This window comes from Cupressus sempervirens, chromosome 1, assembly GCF_028749045.1.
Source record: "Cupressus sempervirens isolate cs-2001-9-10 chromosome 1, ASM2874904v1, whole genome shotgun sequence".
NCBI classification, from domain to species: domain Eukaryota; kingdom Viridiplantae; phylum Streptophyta; class Pinopsida; order Cupressales; family Cupressaceae; genus Cupressus; species Cupressus sempervirens.
In genome coordinates, this window is record NC_143118.1 from 297,427,630 (window position 1) to 297,446,993 (window position 19,364).

Below are 19,364 nucleotides of genomic sequence, written 5' to 3' on the forward strand. Positions count from 1 at the left end.
GGATAACCAGGAACAACCCTGGCTTGAAGAGCTCATTGACCTAGCTATTTTGGTTATCACTGATAATGCTAGGGAGACAAGAATGAATCTTTTGAACAATGCTCATAACATCATGATTGATAATTTTAGATCAATCAAGTGGCTATACCATGAGTTGGAAGAGGTTAGAGAGAAGGTTGGTTAGTTGGAGGGCAACATGAAGAATATAGATAATGAGAACCAAGAGGAACATGAGGAAAGAGTCAGTCTAGCTGAGAGGTGAATTAAGAATCTAGAAAACTACAATCATAACTTGGCTAATCAGATGATTTCTCTCCTCAATTCAATCAATGACAACATTCTTTCCTTGATCGGTGTGCTTAAAGATAGAGGCCTATTAGCAGGGGAGGATAGAAAGGACAGAGGTAGAGCCAGGTCTGATGAAGATATGGCCACTGATATCACCTTTACTAGTTTGGACTAGGATACACAGAAAGCCCAAGAGAAGATGGTCAAGGAGAACCAAAAGATTTATGAGGCAGCCCAAGCCATGTAGGATCTTGAGAGGAAGAATGAAGAGTAGCCCTCTTGTTCTATCTTTTTGTTTTTTGTTGTATCTTTTTTGGCTTTTGCTAAGTTCTATTAAAGACAATTTATTTTTCTGGCCTTTTCATTGGCCTATGTTGTTGGCTAGGCCTTGTGCTCATTATCAGCCATTAGACTTGTTTTAATTTGGCTAGGCTTCTATTGCTTATTTTCAACCATGTTTATGTAGCTACTTTTGAGTTTTAGGGTCCCTATAAAACCTGTTTATCTTATCAAAAATAAAACATTTCTTCCTCACTTCCAAAGCATATTCATTGTGTAACCAACCAATCCAATAAGGAAAAGGATGTCTCATTCTCCTTAAACCTAGTTTCTGAACCATCTCCTCAATAACTAGGTTATCAATACTACCAATATCCATGATCATATTCTAGTATTGACCTCTAGACTTACATTGAGTCTTGAACAAGTTTCTCCTTTGACAAATTTCCAACACCTTCTTACCAAACAATACTCATAGAGCTAGCAAGTTATCTCCTATCTAAGGCTCATTCTATAAGTTCCCTTTCTCATTCAACACAATAGTTCTTTGATTACTATCCTTTTGGGAACATTCAAAAGATGTGTTTCCTTCTCTACAATAAAAAAAAAAGCACCCTTAAATACATCTCTACATGTTCTCCTTTGTTCAACAAGTCTTAGTTCATCTTCAACAATTTGTTTACCCTTTACTAAGTGATCATGTTGGGACCTGCCCTGATGTCTTATTTTCAATTTATCTTCTTCCTTCAAAGCATATTGATAAACATCCTCGACCAAATAAATCTTCTACATACTAATCTCATCTTGAATATTGAACCTCAAACCATCGATATATCCAACCACTTTTTTCTTAGAAATTTCTTTATGTCTAGACTTAATTGTTAACTTGTAGAACTCCTCTGTATAATCCTTCATAGACATATCCTTATGTTTTAGATTCTTCAACCTCTTAAATTAATCAAGTTCATAGTCACCAAGAATGAACTTGACCTTCAATTTTGTCACCATCAATTTCCACCTAGTGGTCTTTATCTCACCCTCCTCTTCTCTATCTCTCTGCAATTCTTTCCACCATAAAGAAACATGTCCCTTTAGCTTAGTTTGTTCCAACCTCGCTTTGAGAGGATTTTCAATATCTTCTAAATCAAAGTACTCTTCTAATTCCCTAATCTAATCAATTAGATCTTTGGTATTAAAAGTACATGAGGAATTAGAAACATCCATCTTATGCTTCAATTACAACTGAGCTCTAGATATATCCAATCAACTAGCTTTTTCTTCCATAGATCTCTCCATTCAATCAAACTTATCATCACCACTATATCTAGCAACCTTAGAGTATTTAATAGCTTCCTTATAACCATATGTGATACCCACATTCCTTAGTATACTAGATATAGCTCTCACGATCTCAATGACCATATCATTATTCATCAACTCCTTCTTAGATTTAAAATCTAGTGTGACCTTCTCCAAAATCTTAGACTCCAAAACATCACAAAGATTTGCAATCACCCTCAGGTCCAATATTCTCAGAGGCATCTTCCAATATCTTTGAAAACCCAAAGTGATAAATCACCAACCAATCAAACCTTTTCTCTAATACCACTTGACATAGTATGATGTCAAGTGAATCCCAAAAGGAGGTGACCAAGAGTATAAAAAAATAATATAGTAATAGTTTTTCAAGACCTCACAAGATCCAAATAACTCCTTGCTAGTCCAGGTCTGTCACAACACAACAATCGTGTAGAAACATCAAGAAAGATCTAAAATTATGCTTGAAAGCCACCAATAAACCTTCATGTTTCATAATTCCACACTAAGCTACTAGTTCTACAAATTTTATAACTCTCATCTACTACTCTCAAGTTGACTTCTTTGACTAACTTTAATTTCCTAAAACACTACCCAAGCCTCTCTTTTATATTTGCATGACCACAAGTCAACCCATTAAAACTAGAGCTATCTAGAACCCAAATAAGTCAGCCTGTAATAATCATTAACTTCTTATAGGATAAATAATCAAGACCCCAAATAGGTCTATAGACATCCCATGATCAACCCACATCATGATAATGTGCAACACAAATTAAATGCACCATTTTGGCCCATCAAACCTTCAATAATATCCATTTGGTGAGCCAAACCACCAAGTGTCAGCAAAAACCACTGAGCATGCCAAGTATACACTGAGTATACCAAGAAAGAACATTCATCAAGATCCCACAAGCATCACTGAGAAAAAAATCAACCAAGCACCAAAAGAATCACCAAGCTCCTCTAGAAAAGCACAACCAAGAACTAACCCTATAATGTTTGGTCATCACCTCTTTACAACTGAGTTCTCCAACTTCAAGGTCAAAACTACTCTAGCATATAGGATTGCCAACTACCCTAGGATGTTCCTACATTATTTTACAACAACATTATGCTTTGTGACTATAAATTTCTTGTTTTACCTAACATTAATAGAAACCCATGTTTTCCTCTTCTTTCCATTTAACTATCTTGTGTATCTTTTTCCTTTTGTTGAATGTTTCTAGTTTATCATTTAATTTGTATGTTGTTTTTAGCCTGCTAATGGATGTTGTATTGTTAAAATCTCTTTCCTTGCAATATTTCATTTATTTTAACCTACATATGAGTCCTTAAAGGGTAAATTAGACTTAAGATATGTGTACTTTAGGGCCTTTTATTAATGTCATGTGCATCTATAGGAATAGATCAACCAAATTTTCAATTTGGTGCATCACCCCCTTTCTTTTTAGTATTTAAATTTATGCAATCCTTCTCCCTTTTCCCTCAAAGTTTCAGTTTAGGTTCATCCTAATTGTAAGAAAGTTGGCCTTCTCTAGAAATTAAACCTTATAACATAAGTCCCACACTTGGAGGTTAATTCCATGCTACTTGAGGTTTCTAGGGGATCTAATGTTGGGCTTGGGTATATAATTTTATGTCAACAATTTTTGGCATGCCCGATGGGACAAATTCAGCTATATAAGTCTTCTAGTAGCCATTTTAATTTTCATTAATTGAGAATTTGGGTGTTTTCATGGTGAAATAGGAATTTTGTGGTGTTTCATCAAACATCATGGTGACTCTAAGCTCAAATCTTCTAGTTTCAAATAGACCATGTACTAGTATGTGTGCAATTATCTTTGATCTTTGATGTTCTACAATTTTTCTATGAGATTATTTTTATGAATATCTAATCAATGTATCCATTTCATAGAAATCCTTATTATTCTCCCCCATATCATGAAAAATATATCCCTCATTCCCCATACTATTAATCTCAATATCTATCTCATCCTCAAGTTGTTTATGGCCAAAATTCCTTTGTTGCACATCATGGTCATTATGCCCAAACTTTTTACTACCCTCCTACCCTTGCTCCACAAGACCCAACATTTTTAAGTGATGAAATCAAATCCATGACATCTATGATGGATGTCATGGGTGAGTAGTTGCAAGTCTAGAAATATGAGATTAAGATAATAAAGAGGCATCAAGATTTTGGTATGCAACAACAAATGGAGGTCCAAAAAGGGAAATATGAACAAGAGTACTCTTATCGGGCTTCTCCTTAATAACAAGATGCAGATTATCACTCTCTCATCCACTTCCTAGAGTATGAGGTGAGAAAGCCCAATTTGAAGAGGACCTTGCAAGACTATTGGCTATTGCAGAAGATATAAGTCTGAAGATTGCTCAAATGCAAGCATCTGAAGTACATGAGCCTCCAAGGATAAAATTTTCTAGCTTCAAATAGAGAATCCATCCTTAGATTTCTATTTCAAGCTTCCCTAAACCTCATCCTATACTTCAAATGGCTCCCCATGTTGATGATTGTAAGCCCCCAAATGATTATTGCCCCTTCTTTATTGTTGATGAAGAAGTGGATATATCTTTTCTCACATTTGAGATAATACAAGAGAAGCTTCCAAATGAAAAACACATGTTGCATCAGGAGGTTGAGGAGGAAGAACAATATAAGAACATCCATATCCTTGAGGAGAAGGTTTTTGCTCAACCCATGTGCAATGTCACAATTGAGCAAATAGTCCAAGAAGAAGTTTGTTTTTTTCTTTAAGCCATCATAGGGATTGTTGTGAAATGGGGATATCATAGTGGTTGGGGGAGATTGATTTATATGAGCTTGAGGTATCATGTTTATCTAGAAATTTATCTTCCTGATATGAAAAACATGTGTTGTAGTAATAAAAATAAGATTAAGCATTATTAGGTGTATTATCAGAGTCATCTCTTTTGGACCAGCATAATAAAAATGTTTTGGAGCACAACAACATGGTCAAGGCTGATTTATGAAAGCTAGATACATTAAAAGGATGCCCCACAAGGCATCTAGTTCTATAGCAATTCAACATGTTTCCCCTAGTCATTCTTACTTTTGAGCATAGGGGAGAGTTCCACATAGGAGAAATCTTGTCTTGATCAAATTAGGATGGTCCCAATGATAGGGAGCTTCATTTTTCTTGGCATTGGTATGGTGTTTCAAAGCACAACAATATGCTTATCATGCTTGCAAATATATTTGTTTGTCCATGTCTATGGAAGGAATAACAAACTTATAAGGAAGGGAACCTACTTTAACAAGCCTTTTAATGACTTTGTTTGATTTTTCTTATTTGTAAATACTTGTAGATAGTAGATTAGGTTTTTAATCATCCAAGAAGTACATGAGTACAACTATTCCATCATGGAGATAGAAAGTTTTGTTGGTTGCAAATTTTTTTGAAGTTACAAATGGGCCTACATGTCATTATCTACTAGTGACTCTATGCCCAAGGCCACTGATCTTTTGCTTAGCAAGAAAGCATCCCAATTGAGTTGCCATAAATGTTGGCTATTTTTGCCTCTATTCAGCCCATCAAAAATAACCAATCTGAGAGATCTTCGATGGGATCAATTCTTTGCAGTAGGTTACCACATCAAATTTTTAGTTAACATGTCATGTTGTCAATGTTTCTCTTTTAGTGTATGGCTTGGTGTGTTCTTCCACTAAGTGGCTTGGTTTTCTGCTTTGGGTTTCTCAGTGAAGTGTTCTTTCTATAGTTTACCAAGTAGCTCAGTAGTGGGAAAAGGAAAATATTCATATTACCCCATTTCACTTTTTAACATAAGTAATTTTTGATGGCTTGAAAAATAGTAAAATGTTTTGTTGTTTCTTCCACCATTCATTTTGAAACATGCCAACCGTCAAATTTTAAAAGTTTTTTCATCAATGGTTGTATTTTAATCATTGACAGGGAGATTTTTATAGCATCTAGGCCATCAACAATCATGCTTTTTTTTGTGGAAGATCTAATCTTTTCCATGTGGGTCAACACTACAAGTGTATAGAGGGGGGTTAACACTACATGTTATCCCATATTCTATTTTTTAACAACATCATGATTTGATCCCTTGCAACCACCACATATTTCCAAGGGTAATTATTTATTGTTGGGTGAATTTTGGAGCCTTCTTCCATGATGCTAATGCATCTCCATGCCTCTTTATTACTTATAAGGATCAAATATTTTAGATTTTTCATTTTGTTTTCCAGATACTTTCCTTTTGGATTTTCCTATAACTTCAAATGGACAAGTTGCAATTCATAATCAAATTTCTTTCTAATTTCTTTATTACTCACCTCTGTAATTTAACTCTACCATGGTTGGGGTTTTAACATCAAGTTGTATTTGAGTTATCCTTGAACTCTTTAAAAAGAAAAGTTATAAATATTTGATGGATTCTCTGGTTTTTTTACAACAACATTATTCTTTGTGGTTGTCTATTTCTCCATTTTCCTTACATTAATAGAAACCCATGTTTTCCTCTTCTTACATTATAACTATCTTGTGCATGTTTTACCTTGTGTTGAATGCTTCTATTTTATCACTTAAGTTTCTATGTTGTGTTTATCCTACTCATGGATGTTTTATTGTGAAAGTTTCTTTCCTTGCAACATTTTTGTTGTTGTGATCTACATATGAGTCATTGAAGGAAAAATTAGAGTTAAGATATGTCTACTTTAGGGCCTTTTATTAATGACATGCGCATCTATAGGCAATGATCAACCAAAGTATCAGTCTAGTACATCACTCCCTGTCCCTTTCATCATTTAAATTTATGCATTCCTTCTCCTTTCTTGCTCAAAGTTTTAGTTTAGTTCAATCTTGATTGTAAGGAAGCTGAACTTCTTCAAAGATTCAACCTCAGAGCACAAGTCCCACAGTTGGAGGTTATTTCCATGTTACAGAAGGTTTCCTAGGGATAACATGTCATGCATGGGTGTAAACTCTTATAAGTATTGTATTAGTTTGAGAGTAATAAATCATTTATATTTATAAATATTGGCATGTTATGTAGCTCATTAAAATGCCTGAAGAGGGATAGTAATACACTATTATAATTATGAAAAGAAACATTCATTGTTAAAGATGAGTGAAAGTGTCATTATATTATAGATCATATGGATAAATGAATTATGTCCCCAAATTGCATGTTCACCTTGATCTCTTGAGAGACTATGTGCTTGTGGATTTGAAACATACTGTAGAATTATTACTTTTAATGTATCTAGCATTTTATTGATGGTTGCATTCTATCCATGTTACATTGAATATAATGAGACCATAGTGGCCATAGAGAGAAACCATCACTTGTGTGTATTTTAGAATGTGACCATACTATTGTGAATGTTGTGCTCCTAGTGAACTTGTGTTATGTATTCAATATATTTTTTGAGGATTTTCTGAGACCTCATTCTAGTTAACACCTTGCAAATTAAAACTAGTGTGTCAGATGGAAACTATAATAGAATATTGATTAGAAAGGGATATTATTTCATTTATTAGGTTTATAATGTTTTACATTAATGGAATCATAGACAATTCATTATTTGGAATTTGTGGGTATGTTCTCTAACACTTTTGTGATGTATTCCTTGGTACTATGAAAAAACTACTCACTCTAATGTGACTAATATTTGTCACAATATTTTGTGAATCTATTTCATTATTAGTGATTTATTTTATTCCTTGGTGGATAAACTATATCTTTAGGGATTATTTTATGCATCCCTAAAGATACTGTTTATCTAATAACATCCCTAATGATATGGTTATTGTGCTCCTTCCAAATACCCCATCCAAAATGAGGCAAGGTCCTTTTACTTATAGTTTCTAACCCACATCCCTGCCAAGAATTATCCCATTTCTTGAAGAATTCAATAGTCAAGTTAGGAGCACACCAACTCAACCCAAAAGCTTGACTGAAAAAAGACCAAACCTCTCTAGTAAAGGAGAAATGTATAAATAGGTGGTCCACAGTCTCAACCTAGTTTTTGCAAAGGGAACCAGGCCTTAGCTTAGTTTGGTCTTGAATCCTACCTCATAATAGCTTGGTATCCTAAGGCCACTAAATAGGTACCATTCGAAGTATTCTCCCAAATAAGCTTGTCCTAATCCTCATTCATTACCACTGAGTGAAGAATATTCATTAGAGATTTTAGGTCTTTTGATATGGAAGCAAGATCCCTCCAACCTTGGCCTTGTTTGTAATTAGTAACAAATCTTCCAAACTGTTGGATGCAAATGTAGGCCCATCTTTCAAAATTAGGAATGAAGATAAGAGGCCCCTAAATCACCCAATTGTCCTACCAGAAAAGGGTATCCTCTCTATTCCCAACACTCCATTTCACCCTACTATTAGCAACTTCTCTGGTGCTAAGAAAATTGTTCCAAATATTAGATTCTTTAGGAATTGACTCACCTAAGAGAAAGTTTCTAATTAAAGGTTTTTGAAGGTATTTGTCTTCCAAGATGGCCTCCAGTCCCCCTTGCTAGAAAATATTGTCCAGACCTGTTTATCTTAGAGATATTTGTTGAAAGGTCACAATTTCCTTATCCCCAATCCACCATTCTATTTTGGGAGGCACACATTATCCTGCATCACCAAGGGAACCACTTGTTATCTTCCAATCCTAACCAAAGAAAGTTCTATTGTATCTTCTTGTGAGATCTACATACTTGCTTGAAATCCCAAAGAGGCTCAACACATAGGTTGGAAGATTCTTAAGGGTAGATTTGACCAGTTGAATCTTGCTAGTTTTGCTAAGAGTGACTCCTTTCAAGCCAACAAGTTTCTTATTAAACTTGTCTAAGGTTATTCCAGAAAGAGTTAGGGGGTCTCAAGCCCATAGGGAGACCCAAATATTTAGAAGGAAGGCTTCCCATTTTATAGCCCAAAATAGGAGCAATCTTCCTCTGACACTCAATTGGATTATGGATGATGAAAGTAGAGCTCTTGTTCCAATTAATAAGTTTCCATGAACCCCTAGAGTAAGAGTTCAATATCTTTTTCACCACCCTAGCCTCACTAGAAGTGGATTTCTCCCCCATTATAGTATCATCAAAAAATTGTTGGTGGGAGAAAACTAGGGGACCAAAAGAAGGTTTGATTCCAGATTGAGTACCCAAAATTCTATTAGAAGACACCATATTTCCAAGATAGTCAGCCAAAATAATGAAAAGAATGGGATGTTAGGATAAACCACAGACAGAAATAAAAACTACATGCAAATATAACCAATAACAGAAAATAATAAAACACATAGAAATGAACACAAAGCGCCAAGATTTAATGTGGTTCACCCAATCCCTGGGCTACATCCACCAAACAGCAAGTCCGATCTTATTACAATCCAGTGATTACAACCTGATTACAATCTGTAATCCCTTACAGCTCAATACCGCCGCAAGAACTAATTTTGTATCACAACATTATGAAAAATACCCAACCCTAAGCCCTTTTATACAAGTATTAAACTGCTTTAGGGTTATAACATGTCGGCCATAATATGTCGGCTACCATGTCGGCATGTACAGTACTTTCCTGATCAGTTACCACAATCTAACAATCTCCCACTTGAGGACTGATCAGGCTCCACACTAAACAACAATCTCCCACTTGGAGACTGATCCTGTAGCAATACCACTACCACATGGGGCTCCCACTAGATCAAACCATCCTAGACTATACTGTTCTTTTATTCATGTTCAATCTAAAAGAACAACCGAAGCTGAAGAGGAGTTCAGCTTCTCTCATGTTACAACCTTTGTCAACAGATCTGCTGGATTGTCATTGGTATGTATCTTCTCCAGCTTTAACTATCCATCCTCCAAAACTGACCGAATGAAATGGTACCGCAACTGTATGTGTTTGGTCTTAGAATGCAGAGCTGAATTATTAGCAAGATGAATGGCACTCTGACTATCTGTGAAAAAATAATTATCCTTCTGAGGATGTCCCAATTCTTCCAAGAAGAACTGAAGCCATATCATCTCTTTGGTTGCCTCTGTAGCAGCAACATACTCTACCTCTGTAGTGGAGAGAGCATTAATCTTCTGTAACCTGGAAACCCAACTCACGGCTGCCCCACCAATAGTAAAGACATAACCTGTAGTACTCCGCCTGGTATCAATATCCCCAGCCAAATCTGAGTCAACATAGCCTTGTAAATTAGTAGTAGAGCCCCCAAAGTGTAAACACTTATTGGATGTTCCTCTCAAATATCTGAGAATCCACTTGACAACATTCCAATGCTCAAATCCTGGATGACTCATATACCTGCTAACGACTCCCACTGCATGTGCAATATCTGGCCTAGTGCATACCATAGCATACATCAAACTTCCTACAGCTGAAGCATAGGGTACCTTGGACATCTTATCCTCCTCTTCCTGTGTCTTGGGACACATCTCCTTAGTCAATTTCAAATGACCAGGTAAAGGTGTGCTGATAGCTTTAGCATTCTCCATAGAGAAACGTTGCAACACCTTCTCAACATAATCAGCTTGAGATAGCATCAATGTTCTATTCTTCCTATCTCTATAAATCTTCATACCAAGGATTTGTTTTGTTGCCCCCAAATCCTTCATAGCAAATGCATGTGCTAATTGGCATTTCAGCCCCTTAATATGATCCATGTTAGACCCAGCTACAAGCATATCATCAACATACAAACATAAAATAATGTAGCTATCATCATCCAACCTCTTAAAATAAACACAGTAATATGAATGACACCTATTATATCCATGCTCATGTATAAAACTGTCAAATTTCAGATACCATTGCCGAGGTGCTTGCTTCAAGCCATATAAACTTTTCTTCAATTTGCATACTAAGTTCTCCTTACCTTTGACCTCAAAACCCTGTGGCTGAGCCATATATATTTCTTCATCCAAATCACCATGAAGAAAGGTTGTTTTAACATCCATCTGCTCTAAATGCAAATCTTCAGTAGCCACAAGACTTAAAATAGTACGAATAGAAGTCATTTTAACAACAGGAGAAAATATCTCATCAAAATCAATTCCCTTTTTCTGTGCAAATCCTTTTACAACTAACCTGGCCTTAAATCTTTTCTTACCTCCTTCCTCTTCTTTCAACCTGTAAACCCATTTATTCTGTAAAGCCTTTTTACCTGCAGGCAACTTACACAAATCCCATGAGTTATTTTTCAGCAAAGAGTTCATTTCATCTTTCATTGCAGACTCCCACTGAATCTTAGTATCCACCTGCACAGCTTCATCATAACTTTCAGGTTCACCAGCATTAGTAGGTAAAATAGAATACAAAGAGGGAGAAAACCTTTATGGAGGTCTAATTTTCCTTGTTGACCATCTAACATTCACTGGTGTATGTGGTATTTGTTGTTGCAGTTGTTGCACATCATGAGGAATGGCTGGAACATCAGCTTTTGGAGTATCATCCAACACTACATAATCATCGTCTTTCTTCTCATGTTGCTGCAACAGATCTTTGTACAACACTTACTCATTGAATATGACATCCTGACTTCTAATAATTTTAAGATTTTCAAAATCCCAAAGCCTATAACCAAATTCATTAATGCCATATCCAACAAAGACACATTTCTTTGATTTAGCTTCTAGCTTGGTTCTATTTTCAGAGTCTATATGAGCAAAAGCTTCACAACCGAAGGTCTTGAGAAAAGAATAACTCACCTTCTTACCAGTCCATGCTTCCTCTAGAATACCACAGCCCAAAGGAGTAGAGGGACCTCTATTAATCAAATATACTGCAGTATTGACAGCCTCTGCCCACATGTGTAAGGGCAGCCCGGCATGCAACCTCATGCTCCTTGCGCATTCCATTATAGTCCTGTTCATGCGTTCAGCCACTCCATTTTCTTGTGGAGTCCTTGGAATAGTTTTTTGTCTACGAATACCATTAGTGGAGAAATAATCTTCAAATTCATAACTACAATACTCACCACCATTATAAGATCTATGACATTTTAATTTCTTACCAGTCTCATTTTCAACCAAGCATTTCCATTTCTTAAAAGTTTGAAATACATTAGATTTTTGTCTAAGGAAATAAACCCATACTTTTCTAGTTGCATCATCAATAAATGTAACATAATAATGAGAGCCACCAAGGGAAGATACCTAGGCTGGTCCCCATACATCTGTATGCACAAGCTCTAATTTCTCCTTTTTGTTTTCCTTCCCTGTCTTTACAAAACTCACTCTCTTTTGTTTTCCATACACACAACTTTCACAGAAATCCATATTCACACATTTTAGACCTAGTAAAACTTTCCTTGAATGAAGTATTTTCATACCTTTCTCACTCATGTGCCCAAGTCTATTGTGCCACAGCGCTGTATCAGAATCTACAGCAGCTATTTGTTCTCCCTGCTCAATTGCAGTAATTGTTCCTAAATATTCATTTTTCTCTGAAACAATCAAAGTAGAAGGAACAATATGACCTATACAAAGATATAAGGTGCCTACTTTCACACCTTTTGCTACTACAAGGGAACCTTTTGAAACCTTCCAATTTTTATCATTAAAAGTAACTACACAACCCTCATCACCAAGTTGCCCTGCTGAAATTAAATTTCTACTTAGTTTTGGAACATGTCTTACCTCATGTAGTAGCCAATGATTCCCATTCTGCAACTTAATCTTAATTTTTCCCTTTCCAACAATCTGACAGGGTTCATTATCCCCCAAATAAACAAGCCCAAAATCCCCTTGGACATAATCAATGAAATAACCTCTATGAGGTGTAGCATGAAATGAAGCACCAGAATCTAAAACCCATGAATCATCAACACTCTCTAAAGACAAAAGCAAAGCATCCTCTTCGAATTTGTTACTTACCACATTTGCCTCCTTGTCTCCATCTGATTTATCTCCTTCATTTTTCTTTCGATTCCAGCAATCTTTCTTTTTGTGCCCTGGTTTCCCACAGTACCAGCAATCATTTGGTCCTCTCGATTGAGACCTCCTCCCCTTTGACTTTCCTCTTGATTTCCCACGATTTCCAAAGTTACTTCCTCTTTCAGTCGTTCTGCCCCTGCTTTGTGCATTTAAAGCACTTCCTGATGTAGATCCACTTGAGGATTTTCTACGAGTTTCCTCACTTAAAATAACACCGATCACATCATCATATTTTAGGGTACTAGATCCAAGAATAGAATTACTCACTGCCATTACCAAGCCATTCCATCTTTCAAGCAAAGAACACAAAATCAAGAGAGCCCTAATTTCTTCATCAAAATTGATACCTACAGAAGATAATTGACTAGTAATAGTATTAAACTCATTTAAATGATCTGCAACAAATCCACCTTCTGCCATTTTCGTATTAAATAAATGCTTCATGAGAAATACCTTATTTAAAGCGGAGGGCTTTTCATACAGTGTCTCTAGGGTTTTCATCAAATCTTCTATCGTCTTTGCTTTTGTAATATTAAATGCCATCGATGGTGCCAAGCATAACCGAATGCTTCCGAGTGCCTTTCTGTCCAAAAGATCCCATTCAGCCTCTGACATAGTTCCCTAATTCTTGGCTTTTCCTTCCAACGGCTTCCATAAATCCTTCTGATATAAATAGTCTTCCATTTGCATCTTCCATAACTAGAAGTTCTGCCCATTAAACCTGTCAACCCTCAACATACCCTCATCTTCCATCGCTCCCACTCAACTGTGAGACTCCCACTTAACCGTGAGACTTTCCTACAGAGGATAACTGAAAGACAACCTTGCTCTGATACCACTTGTTAGGATAAACCACGGATAGAAATTAAAACTACATGCAAATATAACCAATAATAGAAAATAATAGAACACATAGAAATGAACACAGGGCACCAAGATTTAACGTGGTTCACCCAATCCCTGGGCTACGTCCACCAAATAGCAAGTCCGATCTTATTACAATCCAGTGATTACAACCTGATTACAATCCGTAATCCCTTACAGCTCAATACCGCCGCAAGAACCAATTTCGTATCACAAAATTATGAAAAATACCCAACCCTAAGCCATTTTATACAAGTATTAAACTACTTTAGGGTTATAACATGTCGGCCATATGTCGGCCATAATATGTCGGCTACTGCCCAAAAAAAAATTTTGGGCCGATGCCCCAAACCCCACTATTTATGAAGTATGTACAGTACTTTCCTGATCAGTCACCACAATCTAACATGGGAGAGATCGGATCACCTTACCTAAGACCTTTGGAAGGGTTGAAAAAAGCTAAGGGGGAGCCATTGACCAGCAGTGCTAGGGAGGTAGTTGTAACAACTGGATAATTAGTTGGATAAACCTAGAATTAAACCCAAAGGCCCTAATAAATTTGAAGAGAAAGGCCTAGTCCACTCGATCATAAGCCTTTGACATGCCAAGCTTGATGAGGAAACCTTCTCTCTTACCTTCTTCCAAAGAGTGGATAACTTCATGGACATTCATAATAGAATCTAGGATTTCTCACCTCAGGACAAATTCAAAATGTTGAGGTGTTATAATGGAAGGGAGAACCTTGATGATCCTTGAAGCCAACACTTTAGAGATAATCTTATAAAAAGAAATACACAGGCTAATAGGTCTGAATTGGTCCATAGAATCCACCTTAGCCACCTTTGGGATAAGCACTAAGAAAGTGGCATTAACCTCCTTAAGTAGACTTCTTGCACAACTTTAGTGACATCATTTTGAACTACATTCCAAAACATGTAAAAGAAAAAATATGGGAAACCATCTAGGCCCGGGGACTTGTGAGCTACAAAAGAAAAGATAGCCTACTCAACTTCTAGAGGGGAGGGAATAGCCCTAATTATCACATTCTCCTTGGGTTGGATCAGATCCAGAATATTTGATAAGATTTCCAATTGATCTTGATCCACTGGATTTTGATATTTCAAAAGTAGATTAGTGAAGAAGGAAATATCCTTAGCAACTATTTCATTTTCTTCTTCCAAAACAGCTTCCCCCTTCTTGATTTTGATAATTCTATTATTAACTCTATGTTTCAAAGTAGAGGTGTGGAAGAACCTTGTATTCTAGTCCCCCTCTTTCAACCAGACAACCCTCGATCTTTGTTTCCAATAGGCCTCCTCTTGACTAATTACATTGTGAAGTTCAAAAAAGAGAGATTTTTCCACCTCCAGCCTCTCTTCATTATATCCCTCCTTCTGAATAGCATCTTGAATGATGCCAAGGTCCTCCAAGATCTAAGCTTTGGAGTGAAAGATATTACCAAAATCAAACTTGTTCCACTTTCTAATGTTCAACATTATATTTCTTAGTTTCTTAGCCACTTTAAGCATAGCAGAACCCTCTATGTGGATATTCCACCAATCCAAGATACAAAGAGAAATATTTGAGTGGGAGGTCCACATTTTCTCAAATTTGAAGGGGAAGTGACACTTGATATCACTAAAGTAAGAGAAATGGGCAAGTGATTTGATCTAGTCCTGACCATTAAAGAAAGATTGCAATTTTATGAAGACATCTAATCGAAAGATATGAGAGCCTTGTTCAAACAAACCTTAATGTAGTCTCTACCCATTCTTCTATTTGACCAAGTGAGTAGACCTCCCTGAAGGTTAACGTCCAGAAAAGACAAATCATTGATAAAGTTAGAAAGGTCCAACCTGCAGTCTAGACCAGGATGCAAACCTCCCTATTTTTCATCATCCCTTAAAGGGTTGTTGAAGTCCCCCATGAAAATACACATTCCCACTTGGAATCTAGATAGAACATTCTTAATTTTAACCCAAAAGTTCCTCCTACTATTCTTAGTATTGGGAACATACACATTCAAAAGAAACTAGGATTCTTTTTTTCTAATATTATCAACTTGAATGAGGAGAATATTACCTTCACCATATAGAACTTGAGACTTGAAAAGATATGAGCTACAGAGAGTAAGAAAACCTCCCAAAGCCCCTTCCAAATTTGTTGCAAAGCCCTCCAAACTTCTACTAAAAGAGATTCTTTCCACCACCTCCTTTCTCATTTTGATTTCTTGTATAAGAATGAAATCTGGCCTATGATCCCTTATCATATTTCTTATTACCTCTTGTTTGTGGGCTCCATTTAGCCCACAAATGTTCTAGGATATGATCTTCATTTCTTCTTTGATATCCACGTCTCTTGGATGCTCCTTTGGCTCCCATCTGCTAGATTCCTTCTAGTCTCTTCTTTCCTGTTCTTACTATTACTATTTCTTCCAAGAGTCCTAGGTTTTGCTCCAACATTATGCTTTACTCTGCTTCTTTTTACAGCTAGGGAAACTTGGGAAGGGTCTTAACTCTTCTTTTTATTTGTTACAGATGTCCATTTCCCTTGGCATTCATCAATACAAGTCACAAACAGAGCCTCCATACGAGTAAGTTTCCCTAGCAAAGAGGATCTAACCATATCTACCACTCTTGAGATCTTCTTGGGAGAGGCAATCTTCATCTTGATATTTCCACCTCACTTGAGGATTAAACTACCTAAGAGAGCTACCTCCTCCCTCTCACCCATGACTTGGGTCATGGGTATATTAGATATATCCCTACCTAATTTTGGGTCAGGTCTCGCTTTCTTAGGAAGATCCTCTTAGATTAATTCCCTTGTACGACATGACTACTTCAAGTTTTCTAGATCATCTGGCTCAAACACCATCCTCTACTCCTCAAACATGGGCCTTTGTGATTCCTCACAAAAAAATTTGGTACCTACAGGTTCTACCCTTGGGACTTGTTAATGTAGTTTTTTATTTCCTAGTAGGTTATTTATTTTTTCCTATATTGCTAGATTTTTCCTACACTTTTAATAATCTCACTTAGGTTAATAAAGCATGTCTTATTAGGTGAATGGTTGAGGTGTCACCTTCCTACATGTGAGCATCCATTAGTTATCTTGGGAAGATACTTTGCTATCTTTAGTCTGATAGATGGTTGCTCCTCATTGGTCGGTGTTGCCACCTCCTCCCTCTTCCCAGCCTATATAAGCATGATACCTAACTTGTATTTGCATATCTTATTTTTGCATCCTCTTAATATTATTTTACTTCTAGCATTTGCATTACTCTCTTGGAGACTAAATTTGTGTTGTTGTTTTGATTTTGTATCATTTGCATTCATAGTTTAGATTTCTATTCTTTGCACTAGTTTTCTAGGTTATTAATTTTTTTCAGATTCTAACATGGTATCAGAGCTTTTCTATGTGCAAGAGTAGATTTTAGTTTCATTATTTGAGAGATTCGGGGGGGGGGCTAATAAATTTTATTGTAAGTTTTTGAAAATCTCAGTATGCTCTTCTCTTGCATCTTCGGATGATCTTGAGAATCAGAAAAGTTTGACAAAAAAATTTTTAATCTCTGGGTGATTGCAACATTTCTGGTTATACTGGAAACATTTTTGGTTGTTCCAACACATCTAAGAGGCTTGAGAAAGTCATATTTGGCTTTCATTTCACTGAGAACAAAGATTGTCATACAAGTTGCAAAACTAGGGTTTCAATCTCAAATCTGACAACCAACTTACATATTTGGTGTTTTCAATCAATATTGTAGGTTCTAGAATACCATTTATTGACTTAGGTAGTTGATTCAATCTTTTCATGATGTCTTTTGGTTGCTAGGGTCAGTTTTTGGTTGTTGGGGTTGTTTTTTGTTGTTAAAGGCATCTGATTTACACTACAACTACATGTTTTGTACATCAGCAAAAAAAAACAATTTTTGGGTTTTGTTTGCAACTCTAAAAAACCATCTGGGTATCTTTTAGTTTTTGCATGCAATATGTATATTTTGCAGAATCGAGCACAAAAAGCTACAACCATACCTCTCTCTATTGGCAGTCGCAGTTTTGAATGCAATTTTCAAATGCCTCATTCTTCCTCATATGGACTTTGATTTCAATGTTTCTTGTTATGATCTTGGCTTTTTTTTTGTGCTCTATCTACTAGTGTAGTCTTTTTTTTATTTTCATGCATAAATTTTTCAGAAATTGCAGATTCTTGGTAGTGACTTTGCACAGTTCTCATTTTAGAAACTTTGGAGGATCATAACTTTCTCATACAACCTCGTATCGAGGTGATTCTTTTTCTAAAAGTGCATGATTTTTCAATTAGATTATAGTGGTTCTATTTGTTTCCTTGAGTATTGTGCCCAATTTTCACTTTTAGCATATGCTCTTCATGAGGGATTTTGTAATGCATTGAAATCAAGACCACTTAGTATTTCTTGCTAGTGGTAGTTGTAAATGCACTAAAATAAAGTGCCAAATCATATTTCTTTGGGGGTTTCTTTGGTTGAGTAAAGCGGGTGGGGGGCGGTGCAGGAGGCGGGGGGCATTGTTGTGGTTGGGTTCTCTTATTTTTAGCATTTCTTCATCATGGATCAAACAAATATGCCCATCCTAACTCCATAAAATTACTTTGAGTGAAAATCACACATTAAAATTCACTTAAGGAAAGATGGATTAAATAGGATAACTATGGGACTTGGAATCGAACCTAATAAAGATGAAGATAAGCCTAAGTGGTTTAACAAATGTGATGAGGCATATGGAACAATATGTTTGTCTGTTTCTCCTAACTTGCAATTACACATTGAGTCTTTGGATACACCAAATGAAATATGGATAGAGCTAGAAACACTATTTGGCACACAAGATTCAATGTGGGGTCATATGTTGGAAAATGAACTAATTAGTTTCAGTCTAGGCAATTTCAACATAATGTAGGATTTCTTCACCAAATTGAAATCACTAAGTTGTAGTTAAAACAATGTGGAATTGAAAATAAAGATGAATAGTTGATTCTTAGTATTCTCTCTAAGCTAAGTTCAGAATATTTTGTGTTTGTCTCTACCTTCTATGCTACTAAGGGTGCAGTTGGTACTCAATTCACCGTTCCATCTTTAGATGATTTTACTGTTAATCTCACTTGAGAACAGGACAAGCTAATCTAGATGGGCACTCTTAAGTCCTCTAAGTCACATGCCTTGGCTTCCAACCAAGGCACAAAAGAACAAAAAGGACAAAGTAGTAACAAAAATAGTAAGGATGAGAAACAAAATAATAGAGAGGAAAAGAAGGATCAGCTATCATTGCTTCAAAAGCAACTATTGATACCCCATCTTCCAAGGGTGATAAGCCTAAGAAAGAAAAGGTCAAATGTTCCTATTGTAAAAGACCTAGTCATGATGAACATAAATGTTTAAAGAAACAAATTGATCACTTGATATACATTCTTGAGAAGAATAATATCAATGTTCCTGAGTCTATCAAAAAAAGTTCTAATGAATGGTCTAACAAGGCAAAATAAAATATCAAGGGGAAAAGAAAGGGCAAGGCTCTTGTTGCAGTTGCTTCCTCACCATCCACTTGGGTTCTTGATTCGGGTGCTTCGCACCACATGGCTTCATCTAAGGAAGAACTTGTATCCTCAAAGCTGTGTACTATGTCTTCT